At 37.7% G+C, this 13,825-nt stretch overlaps 1 long non-coding RNA gene across 5 annotated transcripts in view; it reads right to left on the minus strand.

Annotated features, from left to right (window-relative positions):
* LOC116098052 overlaps positions 1–12,786 on the minus strand; it is a 27,929-nt gene extending 15,143 nt beyond the window's left edge. For 3 of the 5 annotated variants that reach the window (XR_004121683.1, XR_004121685.1, XR_004121684.1), the window contains exons 1-4: positions 12,655–12,786; positions 10,082–10,164; positions 6,595–7,404; positions 5,506–5,615 (exon numbers count right to left, since the gene is read on the minus strand). This is a non-coding gene — a long non-coding RNA (uncharacterized LOC116098052). Of the gene's footprint in view, positions 1–5,505; positions 5,616–6,594; positions 7,405–10,077; positions 10,165–12,654 lie in introns of all 5 variants that reach the window. The other 2 variants (XR_004121686.1, XR_004121687.1) reach the window with 2 other exon arrangements.
* Between the last annotated feature and the right edge of the window lie 1,039 nt (positions 12,787–13,825).

Below are 13,825 nucleotides of genomic sequence, written 5' to 3' on the forward strand. Positions count from 1 at the left end.
TTATGGATAGACCATCTTAATACCTACACCATTTCTTAAATGAATGTAACCTATTCTCTGTGGGCTGACAATGAAGTCACTCACTCAAGTCAAGTAGCTTTGACCATAGCAGGAAGTGTGTATCCAAAAATCGAACCTACAATTCATTTCTTGGTGCAGCAGAACTATCAACTCTCAGCTTAGCTACGAAGGAGGTAAAATCCTTTGGTGATGTGAATGTCATTGAAATACAGCCTTATTACAATGAAACTCAATGTCTAAAAATTGTTCTTATTTTGGGCTTGTACCACAGTAAGAGCCGAGATTTTAAACTCTACTAAATACAAAACAAACAAAAAGACTTTATATATTCATGTTCATTTAAGAAAATACCAGTAGTGATATATTATTTTTAAGTATACAGTTAATATGTTTGGAGTTATTTAAAATTTATATTGAGAAAAATGTATTTTCACTATTGCTGTAGACAAGCATCTACATAAGACCATTAAATTGATTGTTGTTTTATATCAAGCAACTTTTATAATACTTATTTTAATTGTTATAATATTTTAGTAATTTTAAGGAATATGACAAAAAAGATATTGCAGGTATTGAAGGGGGGTCTCTGGGAGGAGCAGTGGTACAAAAGGGAAATAAGAATGTGATTCAATTCTATTTAATTAAAATATATTTTTAAATGTTAACAAATTCAGATAAATTGAAATCATGTAACTTTTCTCATCATAATGCAATAAAAGTTAAAAAAAAGAAACACAGGAAGTGAAAAAAAGAGAAAATATAGATGGCACTTCATGGATTACTTTTGGGAAGAAAAAGGATAATGGGGCTTAGTGTGGTAAGGAAGAATTTAAATATAATATTAAGTGTCTGTAAGGATTAGTGTGACTTATTCTTCACCATGACTTCTAATAAAATCAAGGGCCTGGTAAAGGACTTTTGGTAGTGAACAGTTGAGGATATGCCAAAGAAATGATAGTTTAGGTGTATACCACAGAGTTCTGGAGACATTTGAGACCCTCTCAGGGTGTATACAAGGAAGAAATGCTTGTGCTAGTGATTGTACAGTTGTATTTGCCTCTGTCACTGAGTTGACCTTTGTAATAATAGTGTAAAGTCAATGGTTGACAAAGGACTGGCCTCTTGCCAACAACACATTGAGCTAGAAGCTATAGCATTCTTTGTTGCCACCAAATATTAGAAACACAAAACCAGTGTCATTTAGAATGTGTTACATGAAACAGTTCAGTCTTGTCACCATGACTGTGCAAATGAGTGACAAGCTGAGCTTGCCAAATTTTGACTGGAAGAGTACATATTTTTACTTGAAATGGTGACTGTGTTTGTTCAGATTTCAATGCTTAGTCACATTTTACCAAAATGAATAAGCAATACTGATGCTCTGGAGTAAATAGTAGACAGCATTAAGTGCAGGTAAAAGAAAATTGATGTTCCAAAGGAACACTTAAAGTTTGGAAAACTTATTCCTCCATCATGAGAATGATAACTCCCCAGTATTTATAAGAAGTTGGAGCTGGGGTTGGAGAAATGGATCACTGGGGAGCAGTGCTTACTGTTCTTCCAGAACACTCCAGTGCAGTTCCTGTAGCTCTGGCTTTGGGGATTCTAATTCTCTTCTGATCACCAAAGGTTCTTGTTCTCACATGTTTGGATATCCTCCCTCAATACACACAATTTAAAATAAAATAAATCTTAAAAAGACATTAGATCTGAGTTTTAAGTTTTAAGTCCATCAAATATCTGTGGTGATGGTGTGGTTAGTAAGAGTTGTCAGCTTGACAGAATCTGAAATCACCTGGGAGACCAGCCCTCGACATACCTATAAGGAATATTTTGAGTATGCTAGTTGATGTGGGATTACCCATTGTAACTGTGGGGAGGGGCATTTCCTGTGTAGGAAATCTCGGACTATATTAATTAGAGAAAGAAAGCAGAACACTGTTATCTATGGGATCATTGCTCTCTCTGTCTGGAGATAGGACCAGTCCTTCAGGTTCCTATTGCCTATACTCTGCCATAAGACCCATATCTTGAACTGGAGCTAAAAGTATTCCCCTTCCTTTTCTTCTTCTTCTCTCTCTCTCTCTCTCTTTTTTTGGGGGAGGGCAGGATATTTTATAACATCAGCAGGCAAGGAAAGTAAGCCAGATGGGTATGCATGCTGCTGAGTCAGGGGAGTGCATAGAGAGTCAGGGGACAGTGGCTAATGCACACTCACACTATATAAGAAATCCTTGCTCACAGCAGCACTTCAAGTTTTTCATTTACATCTTTCTATTCAGAAACATTGTATCTCTTGACTTTTACAATGACAAAGGAAGGTGGGAGCCTATGTGTATTTACTGTTGCTAGTTTCCAGCTAAGAAAATTGAGACAAACAACTGTTTACAGTTGTGAAGGTGAGAAGACCAGTGTACTGTCCAGACTATTTTCTTTGTAGGTCAGAGGTTTTCTGGCTACAAGTGCTTCTGAAAACATGTTCTTCTTTTTTTTGTTTTTGTTTTTTTTCTCTCTCTCTTACATTTTCTTGCAATGTGTGGGAAACTGGTGTCTTTCTTGCATACACAGCATCTTACAAACTTGTACCTCACCTGCTCCAGCTTTTCCAGTGCCCCCATTAGTTTATCATGAGCTTTTGCAGAATAACTATTTCTCACGACCCAGAAAAATCACTTCCTTCAGGAAGCCACCCTGAGTGAACTCCAGCCATCCGTTGTCTCTTACTGAATGATCCAAATATATTTTGTATCATATTCTTTTCATGTTTACATAACATTTTGTAATATTATTTTATATATATTTGTGTCTCCCCATCTATATTGTAAGGATACCTGTGACATATTAACATCTACAAAATCAATAAATTCATATTAAATGTATATTCAGGTGTAGTATAAATCATCATTTATAACCCTAGATTATAACATTTTGACAAACTTTCATTAAAGGGGATTAACAAAATATGTGTTAAATCTTCTATATTTAACCTATCCTCCTCTACTCCACATACTTCTGTATTTTTGCTTCCTACAGCAGCATTTCTGGAAGTTTTCAATTATTCACTGAACATTATATTTGGTCCACATGTGTCATTTAAATAATGTTGATTCTTCCCTACCGTACATTGTGTCCAAACAGGGACTCAGAAGTTGCTTAGATATTGAGTGGAAGATAGACCTGGAAAAGGTGACTCAGACATTTAACCAGGCAAAGCAGACATGTCCAGAGAGCGGATGCGCTGGGGAGAGGATGCTTTGCTGACAGTGGAATTTTGACTACAGTAGAAGGAAATGCTGGACAGATTTAATTGGATTGACTGTTATCCCTTCATTAGGATGGCTGTTTTTGGTGAGCAAACATTTTTACTTTTTCAGACCTGTTGGGATTACTTAGACAGCTGGGCATTATTCAAGTTAGTAAACAGTTTGGATTCTTCTAATTTTTATTCTGCTGTCAAAACACGACAATGACCTCCTTTTGGAAAATATGTAAACTACTTTTTAACAGTTGAACTTTTTTTTTTAAGTCAAGAGAGTGGGTTATACATGCCATCTGTATCCAAGAAACTCTCCAGCAGGTTTTCTGTGTTATTTTCTAAGTTCATCTGGCTAGTGTCTCCCTTGGCACAATAATACCATTGTATCTAAGTACAGCCAGCCATTAATCTGGGGGTATTAGACTTTCAAACATTCACTCCTCCAAACTATACACTAGATTTGCACTTGTCTGGATGACATTTAAGCAGTTTGCTTGGACAGTATGTCCCCAGCACAGCTTGAGAGGTGCATTTACTAAGGGCTTTGATTCTGTAGTTCACATGAAAAAAAGAGCAAACTTCCTTCTCTCTTGAGATGTTTAGATTAAGTTTAATTGATTTTTTTTAAAAGTACATTAGCATGATGGGAGCACTTAAAAGTGAGTGAACTTCTTTTAATTTTTTTGAATAAAGTGGGTTGCATTTGGGGGTTTGATTTTTAAAGCTTTGAAATTGTGAAATGCCAAGTTGGTTTTTTTTCCAACTCAGAGAATGGACAGTACTCTTGAAACATTCATAATTTATGTTACCAAAGTTTGGACAGACATTAAGTTGCTTCTGGGAAGGAGGCTTTTTACTTTGAGGAACTCCAGCTGATCAGCATTTTCATAGGATACAGCTAGAAACATATGTCTTGTTGTCTGGCTAATGTAACCTTATTGACTTAAAACTTAGAAAGAAATCAATAGTATTTGGAGGCACAGAGGAGATGGTGGAAGTTCCATTTGTGAATATGATGTATGCATCCTGCAAGGGTCATGGTTCTCAAGATGCAGTCCTTGGACCATCAGCATCAGTCTCAGGGCTTACGGATGTGGTGTTGAATGTAAGCATCTCTCACAGAGAATAATGCTGCTTTCCTAGAGCCTTTAAAAAGAGTTTAACCTCAAACTGTCTACCAACCAGTGCTTGGCTAAAGCCTTGACATGGAAGTAAGATTGTGTAAGTCACAATGTTTCCACTCATTCTTCCCGACAGTGTTCACCTCTGTCCTGGAGTGGAGAACACACAGTTGAGTAAGTCTTTCAAGCCAATCTCCCCTCTGGACAACCACTTTTATTGTATTAAATTTAAATGTTGTATCTTTGGTTTTGTTTGCACTTGTTAGTCAGTTTTTGTCTGAGGTGCGATGTCCCTTTCTTGTGCAAGGTCTCATTTAACAAGTATGTTTAGACATTCTCTTCCCTCTTCCTGACTTATCATATCTATTTCTTTTTTGCCATCACAACTGCTTTACTTTCTTCAGAGAACTTTGAGTATTCAACAAGATGAAATTATTGCTTCTAGTGAGATAGAAGAATAGAATGAACTGTTAAAATTGTATAAAGCCTCATGTCTCACAGTCTTCTTTCTCCTATATATCTCCTATTTAAATTTATATACTCTATATATTTCTCTGTATATCTTTCTTATGCTACTTTTCAGAGGCTTTTGTATATAGATTTTATTTTAAGGCATCTTAAATCCTTTCTGCAAAATAGATAGTACAAACAAGCTATTAAGGACAGACTAGGTAAGAGCTGTTCTGGGGGTCAGTGGATAATAATTCCATAAATCAGAAAAGCACCAAAGGAAAATTGTATATCCAAATCATTTTACTTCCAGGGTAACCTTTGTTTCCAGTCAAATAAGTCATCACATATTATATTCAACAAGTCTTGGCCACATAATACAATTTTCCTCTGGAGACTTAGACTGTGGGCAGTGTTGAGCATAGATACTGGCAAGTTGGTTTCAAAGTGTTTTATGTGGGGTTTTCATCTAAAGAGTATCAAGGACGAACTGGGGAGATATCACCGTCAGTGAAGTACTTCCTGCTAAGCATGATGACTTGAGTTCCACCCAGAGGACCCATGTTAAAACAAAGCTAGCTGTGGTAATGAACACATGACCTCGGGGAGGCAGGGCCAAGCAGATCCCTCAGGCTTGCTGAACAAAGTCTATTGTACCTGGTTCATTCTAGTCAAGTGAAAGACACCATCTCATTAAAATAGGCCCTGGAGTCTGCAGAATGATACCCAGAAGTTGTCCAAGAATACATAAATGCACACGGCTATTCCTATAGCAAAGAAACACATGATAAAATTATGAGATTAAAATCAAGTTAAATATCTGCATCAAAACAGAAAACATTGAGGAACTTGCAAGCATTAGTTTCTCAGGGGAAATTTGGTGAAAAGATGTAGACAACTGGAATCTTTGACCATCTAAAATAATGAGGTTAAAGTACAGTAAGTTGAATGGAACTTGAACTAGAAATTATCTTTGAATTTAAGACCTATTTGTATACAGCCTTTCAAAAATACATATTTTTTATATGTTCGCTTTCTCTAACACACATACACATATTTATGTATACATGTGTGTATATACAGACACTTTCAGCCCTGAAATAATCTAGGTAATAATATAAAATAAATTAAAAAAATAAGTAGTATAGAACTACAGAATTGAAATTATCCAGAATGTTCTTTTACTCTAATTTGTCTCTGTCTAAAAACAATAGGTTAAGTTAAATTAGATAAATTAGGTTTGAATAGGAATGGCCTTCATAGAATCGTGTGTTTGAATGCTTAGCACATAGGAAGTGGCACTATTTGGAGGTATGGTCCTGTTGGAGCAAGTGTGTCACTGTGGAGGTGGGCTTTGAAGTCTCATATACTCAATCTCTGCCCAGTGTGACACACAGTTTCCTTCTGTTGCCCGTGGATCAAGTTGTAGAGCTCTTAGCTCCTTCCCTAGCACCATGCCTGTCCACATATTGGCATGTTTCCTGTCACGATGACAATGAACTAAGTTTCTGAAACTGTAAGCCAGCCCCAATTAAATGTTTTCCTTTTTAGGAGTTACTGTGGTCATGGTGTCTCTCTTCAGCAATAAAACCCTAAGATAGATAATAAATAATAAATAATAAAATAAAATATGGCAGACACATTCATACTCATTGCTTTAGCAATCAGCTTCTAGAAAGTGACCCTGAGACTCTCCCTACCCCCAATTTCACTTTTAATTGAAATTGCTCTCTTAATAGTTCTTACCCTTCTTGTCAAAACACTTGGTGGCTGTGGACATTTTCTCCAAACCAGAGAGTTTTTCTGTTACTTGAAGTTTCAAGACACTGACTCAGAGTCTATAAATCTCAACTCATCTAATGCCCATAATTTTAGATTGTATGTAAAGCTAAAGATTTTTGTCCTTTTTTATTTCTTAATTTATAATTTTAAATTTGCTCTTCTCTTGTACAATACATCCTGACTAAAGATTCCCCTTCCTCAATTCTTCCCAGCACCTGCCCATACTTCCCATCTGCTCCTAATCCACTCCTCCTCAATTTCTCTTCAGAAAAAAAAAAAGCAAGCCTCCCAGGGATATCAACCAAACATGGCATAAAAAGATACATTAAGATTAGGCACAAGCTCTCATATTATGGCTGGGTGAGGCAACCCAGTAGGAGGAAAAACGTCTTAAGAACAGACAAGAGAAGAGTCAGAGACACACCCACACATCCTTTTAGGAGACTCACAGAATCACCAAGCTAACAACTATGACATATATGCAGAAGATGCAGCACAGAACCATGCAGGCTCCCGATTGCTGCTGATTCAGTCTGTTAGTCCCTTTAAACCCTGCTTAGTTGATTCTGTCTGCAATGTTCTTCTGGTGTCTTTAATCCCTCTGGCTCCTACAATTCTTCCTTCCTCTCTTCCACCAGGTTGCCAAGCTCCAACCCAGTGAAGAACTCCAATTTGGCCTCCCTCTCCACTTAATGTTTGGCTGTAGGTTTCTGGATCTGCTCCCATCAGCTGCTTGAGGAGGTCTCTCTAATGATGATTGAACAAGGTCCCCATCTATGAGTATAAAAGAATATCATTAGGAGTCATTTTATTGATTTTTTTTCCAAACACAGGATTTTCCTGTGTAGTCCTAGCTGTCCTGGAATTTGCTTTGTAGACCAGGCTGGCCTCAAACTGAAAGACCAGCTTGTCTTTGCCTCCTTAGTACTAGGTTTAAAGGTGTGTGCCAGCATATGTGGCTTGATTTTTTTTTTAATCCTAGGTTTTGGGGTTATCCAGCTTCCACCTTCTGGTAATACAGACAGTATTGGGCATGGGTTCACTCTTGTGGGGTGGGGCTCAAATTAGACCAGTCATTGGTTGGCTGCTCCCACAAGTTCTGTACTTCCATTGCCCCAGTACATCTTGCAGGTAGTAGAGATTGTAGGTTGAAGGTTTTGTGTCTGGGTTGGTGCCCTAGCCCCACCACTGGAAGTTGTCTTGTTACAGAAGATGGCTGTTTAAGTAACTCTGGTTGCAGACAAGAGGGGAAATGGGGGAAATGATGTGTGTGCTTGCAAGCATGCCTGTGGGTGTGCATGTACATGTGTGTGTGCATGTGTTTGTGGGTCTTGTGTGTTTCTTCCCTTGTTGGATGGTATTTAGTCTCTTCTGAACCTAAATGGGGAAGGAAATCAGAGGAGGGAAGGCTGAGTAGATGATTAGGAAATTGCTTCCTGTGGTTCTTCAGAGACTACCTCCATCACTGAGATCTCTCAGCTGAAAACTCCTAAGAGATCAAATGAATCTTTATTTCATTTGTTATTTAATCAAACAATACACCACCCCCTCTCTCTCCATCTCTTTCTTTTCCTTCTCTCTCCCTCCTCTCTTCCTCTCCCTTTTCTTTCTCTTCCCTCACTCCTCTTTCCCTCTCTCCTTTCTTTTCCCAATCCCCTTTGCTCTCTCCCTATCTCTTATTTTCTAGGGAGGGTGGATATATTCTTCTACAAGTTTTGAGAATGCTGACCAGTGCCTACATAGCCAAGTCTCTCTTGTTCTTTCCTCAAAGCCCAGCAACTTTGCCTTTTCCCCTTTAGAGTTTCTAGGTAGGAGTCAAATGCCTGCCAACCAGCCTTCTTAAATACTATTCAAATGTTGAGCAACATTGGGGTCATTGTCCCTGGTAAGAGAATATTCACCAATCAGTCCTGCTGCTGAGTGAAAACTTTAGAGAAAAATGTTTCATTTGCCTAACACTCTTAGTTTTTAGTGTATGTGTATTACTGCTTTAAGAAAAATTTAAATATTCATTATTGATTGTTTTAAAGTGCAAGAAAACATGCAGATACAAATATATTTACAAAATCTTAAAATAATTCAGGATCATAAGGCAATACAAACATATACTTTACTACATTGTTCAATGCAATGAAATCATAAATATCTTCAGAAAAGAGAAATAGCTAGAAAATCAGTGTAAAGAAAGAAGTCTAAAATCTAATTACTTTTAAAAGAGTTTGAGTAGCACATATCACATTTCAGGCGACATTTATGCCTTTGTACATATTTGTGACAATAACAGTGAATGGAAGAGGACATAGATTTGAGAAAGAGTAGGGAGGGCTAAGTGGAAAACATTGGAGGGAGAATGGGAAAGGGGATAAATACACACAAAATAGCTGGCCAAGTCCTAAAACATGTTATCTGTGGGAGCTTTGGCAAGTGGCCCACTCTTGTGAGGGGATACAGGGTAGTATTCTGTCAAACTGTACCGCTCCCACCAGATGTAAACACAACAATTCTATTTTTGGAAATTTCTAGTTGCATGATCCATTACACCCTACCTTTGCTTCTCTTAACTTTGTAGTTACCAAAATACATCAGCTCTTTTATATTTGCTTTTTTTTTCATTACTTTCCCAGTTGTAGAAAACACACACACACACACACACACACACACACACACACACACACACACTTAAAAGAGGGAAAACTTGCTGGCAATACTCTGTGTTGGTGCCTGCCATTTCAAGACCTGGAGTTATGAGCTAAATTGTAAATTTGGATTTTTTTTCTTGTAGCCTTTGAGATGGACTTGATCTGTATTCTTTACTTTTAAAATGTAACCTTCTGACTTTCAGTATGCACCAGGAGGCTTAAATTAGACAGAAAAGGGCACAAAAATCCTTGATTGGTACCCTGATCTTTGTATACTGGAAAAATAAATCCGCTGTTCTCCCCTCTGGTTTTTTCTGCAGATGGCCGTTGCCCCCCTGTCTTGAGAGACTCAGAGCTGGTGTGAGGGGAGCCTTTTGTCTCTGTCACTGTTGACTTCCTTATTTTCCATAAACCAAGGTCAAAGCTTGGAAATGGAAGGTTTGTTAGCAAAAATGGAACACTGGCTTCTTAATTTGTTGAGGTTTGTTTTAGAGAAAATGCATTCAAAACAGCTTTCTGATCCTTAGGTACCCAGTAAATTCTCAGTCCTTTGCAGTTGGAAACATAATGCTATCACACACTAGTCCATTAAGCCGAGGCTCTGTCTTTTACACAATTCATATTTTAAACTTTGAAGAGGCTCACAACTGAGCCTTCACAAACAGTAGCTGTTTACTTTCTTTCCACTAAAATAATCACTGCAAATACCCCCTCTGAGAATGTATATTTTCGGATGCCAGGTAATCAAAGCTTAGTTGTACTCAGGGGCTTTTTCAGAACCAAATGGAAAATAATTGCTTTAAAGTACCTACTTGTGAGGGTTTCTGCTCATCACTGTAATTGCCAGAAGCCACTGTCTTTCTGCCACAATAAATTTCCAGCTATTCATTAGCTTCTATTGGGGGCACGAAACAGATCATCTTGTTAGCACTAACTTTGATTCCTAAAATATCGTTACCTGATATTTTTCACATTAGAATTACAAGTTGCACATAAGCTAAAATAATAAATTCCCATGCCCCACTTTAAGGAGTAGAACAGGTAGTTGAAGGATAAAACTAAGACCCAGGCAACCTTGCAGGATTTAGATATGAGTTCTCAGTGTGAGTATTTACTCTGGGAGCATATTTCTGAAGTCCCCTTTGTCAAAAGACATTTAATTTCTTGACTATAAGCCTTTGCATGCAGAACACAGCAGTTGGCCATTAATCCCTGGGATGTGGTAGCAGCCTCTTCAGTCCTCCCCAGTGCTAGAGGCATAGTATGATTGCTGGGAAAAGAATCTTCCTTGGTGAAAAAACCTGTCAAGGATTTCCTAATTTGACTTTGCATAGTCCCTAGATTGATGAGTTTACATCTCAAACCTACTTTGAAGGCTTTGTTTTTTTTTATGGTAAAAGGTAAACACACCTTTTCTGATTTATTAGTTTATTATGTACATCGGGGATACATCTAATCATTATCTTTGCTAAAAATGACTTGTAAACTGATGACTGGCATCTCTTGCCTTACTGGGATTCTGCCAGCTCACTTAAGGGGTCACCCTTTCATTTCCTAAGGTCAATAGTTTTTGATAGCTAAGTCTCTGCTGGGCTGCTGCATACACATACTAAGAAGGTGTGGATCATTGAGGATATGCCCAATGATGTCCATTCTGTGGTAGCATCTCATTCTTGTACAGTTTTAACTGTCTCAGCCGATCACAGAGCCCATCCTCTGGCTTTTGTGCCTATTATTGTTAAAAATAAATAATAAATAAAAATGTTAAAACTGCATATATGTCTTTTTGTTTTTATGGACGTCAGAGGTCAACCTCAGGTTTTGTCATCATTATCATTTTAAGGCAGGTTCTTTCACTGGCCTGGAAATCATCAAGTAGCCTAGGCTTGCTGGCCACTGAATCCCTGAGATTTATTTGTCTCTGCATGCCCAGAGAGGGAATTAGTATCATGGGGCACCATGACTGACTTTTATGTGGGTGCCATGGATTGAACTCAGGTTCTCATGTTTATACAACAAGCACTTAACTATTGAGCTATCTCTTCTGTCTCTGTACATTTAAAAAATTATATTCAAATAATATTTACTAGAAGACAAATAAAGCAACTGAGAGGTCAATTACTTACTTTAGGTGACTTCATCCTAACAAAATGGAACACAGAAGACCAAAAGGGATGGGGAATAATTCTATGAAAGGTTACCAAGAGTTCAAAGAGGTAACTACAGACTAAGAGTGGCCTGTGTGTCCAGTAAGTATGGATCAAGCTGACAGCAAGCAAGAGAATTTGGCTTGGACCAAAACTATGTGACAATACTGACTTAGACTTTAGCAAATTAACATCAAGTGGCAGAAGACTTGGAAAACAGAACAGATAAGGGCTCGTGAGTTACGAGCCCTTAGTTGTCACTGTGAGCAGGGGCTCATGTTACACAAAAGCCAACCTACTGTCTGGGTCTAATAATCTTTTCAGTAGGCTATAGAGGCGTCCTATATTCAGCATAGCACCAGTGATTTGTTAACTATACAGGATGCAGGAAGAAACATTTCTGACAAACAAACCAACAGACAAAGACAGTGGGTATTTCTGACTAGAGCTTTGGGGGACAGTAACCTAGTTTCCGGGCTGAGTGAAGGAAAAAAAAAACACAAAGTGCTTAATTTTTTAATGCTGGGCCATTTCTTGAATAAATATCCAAATAAAAGGATACCCATCAAAGTCTTTCAGAGTTAAACCAGGGCAGTTTTCAGCTGTGTGGATGGATAACCTTAATTCCTATTTATATCAGTCACATCTGCCCTGTAGTGGAAGATCTAGATGTATTGTCATGCAAACTTAAATTGTTAGAAAGCTTGCCATGAAAATTCTGAATAATTTGTAATTTTAAATATTTTTAAAACTAGAGCTCAGCAATCATGGTTGTACAGCACATTCTGATGCAATAGTTTTGACCTAACAAAAGTTTTGTTAATGTAGGTAAGAGATGGTAGCAGAGAGTATTTGCTTATATGCAATATCAATCTTTTACCCTTAAAACATCAAATGAATTTGGAACTAAAGATAATTGTCATGGAGCTATGGGGCAACCATCTGTGGTTCCTGTGCATGGTGGATGTATATCAGATTTGGAAGAAGCAGGAAAGCTTATGCTTGCGTTGAAGATCCTATAGATGTTTGCCAATGATGGGTTGGAATCTTAAGCAAAACTGATGTCACAGGCATGCTGCCCAAGTTCCCACTTCCATTCTGTGAGCCAGGTGTTGAGTGTTGCATTTATTTTGACTGTCTCTGTCACATCATGGAGGCACCTGATGACTTCATGATGTTGGAGCCGAGTGATTAGGATCAATTATGGTTTGAATTGGGAAATTCCCCTACAGGCTTACCTTGTTCCTCAATGGATGCAGCTATTTTAGGAGACTATGGGATCTTCAGATAGATGTCCATCACAGGAGTGGGCCTTTGTAGGTTGTTCCCTGATCCTAGTTGTGGCATGATCTTTGCCTCTTGCTCTGTGAAGAACCTTTGTCATAATGTGAAGAACTTGTTCCATGTGATTCCATTCTGAATGCTGCCGTACTTTCCCATTGTGATGAAATGAGACCCCTGAAATCGTGAGCCAAAATAAATCTTTCTTTCATAAGGGTTGTTTCTGTCAGGGGTGGGATAAAAATGACATGAAAGTCAATTGGGAACCAAATTTGTCCCAGTCATTTATTCTCTCCTCAATCGTGCTCCTGCATTGACATCTTACTAAGCTCTAGTAAAATTAGTTCTCCTTAATCTGGAAAGGACTACACTGTTAATATAGTCTTTGAGTCTAGGATGATACATTTGAGGTATCTAGAGAATAGCCTACATATGACTTTGGATATAGCAATCAAGAAACTGAGACAGAAAATCTCTGAGTCTTGCTTTTATAAAGTGAGAAATGAAAGGAGAAAACTTTTTGTATTCAGGATGAAAATCAAACTCAAATAGTTAGCAGTGGTTCTCAGCCTATTTGTTGTGACCTTCTTTAGGGTCACATATCAGACATCCTGTAGATCAGATACTTCTGTTACAATTTGTAACAGTAGCAAAATTGTAGTTCCGAAGTAGCAATGAAATAATTTTGTTATTGAGGGTGACCACAACATGAAGAAATGTATTAAAGAGTCCCAGCATAAGGAAGGTTGAGAGCCAATGAGTTAAGTGATCACAGATAATATTTGATGGACTATAAGTACAAAACTGAGTGTCTCTGGATTAGGTTGTTTCTTAAAATCAATAACATTGATCAGTTGTTGATGGATAGTGAGTGTGACACAGCTGATATTACCTGTACTATAAAAATAGAAAACTAATCATCATCATAATCATTATTGTCTCAAGTTATAGAATGTCTGGAAGCAACTTGGAAGAAAGCCATGGGGCACTATTTCAACCTCTAGGTACCAAATAGTTGCAAAGAAATTAGGTGTTCTAGGAACTGGTAGTTACTTATCTGGCAACACCAGAGGATTGGACTTGTTCTTGTAGATTTGTTTTTTGTTTTGTTTCTTGTTTTTTTTTTTT

This window comes from Mastomys coucha, unplaced genomic scaffold (genome assembly GCF_008632895.1).
Source record: "Mastomys coucha isolate ucsf_1 unplaced genomic scaffold, UCSF_Mcou_1 pScaffold20, whole genome shotgun sequence".
Classification (NCBI taxonomy): domain Eukaryota; kingdom Metazoa; phylum Chordata; class Mammalia; order Rodentia; family Muridae; genus Mastomys; species Mastomys coucha.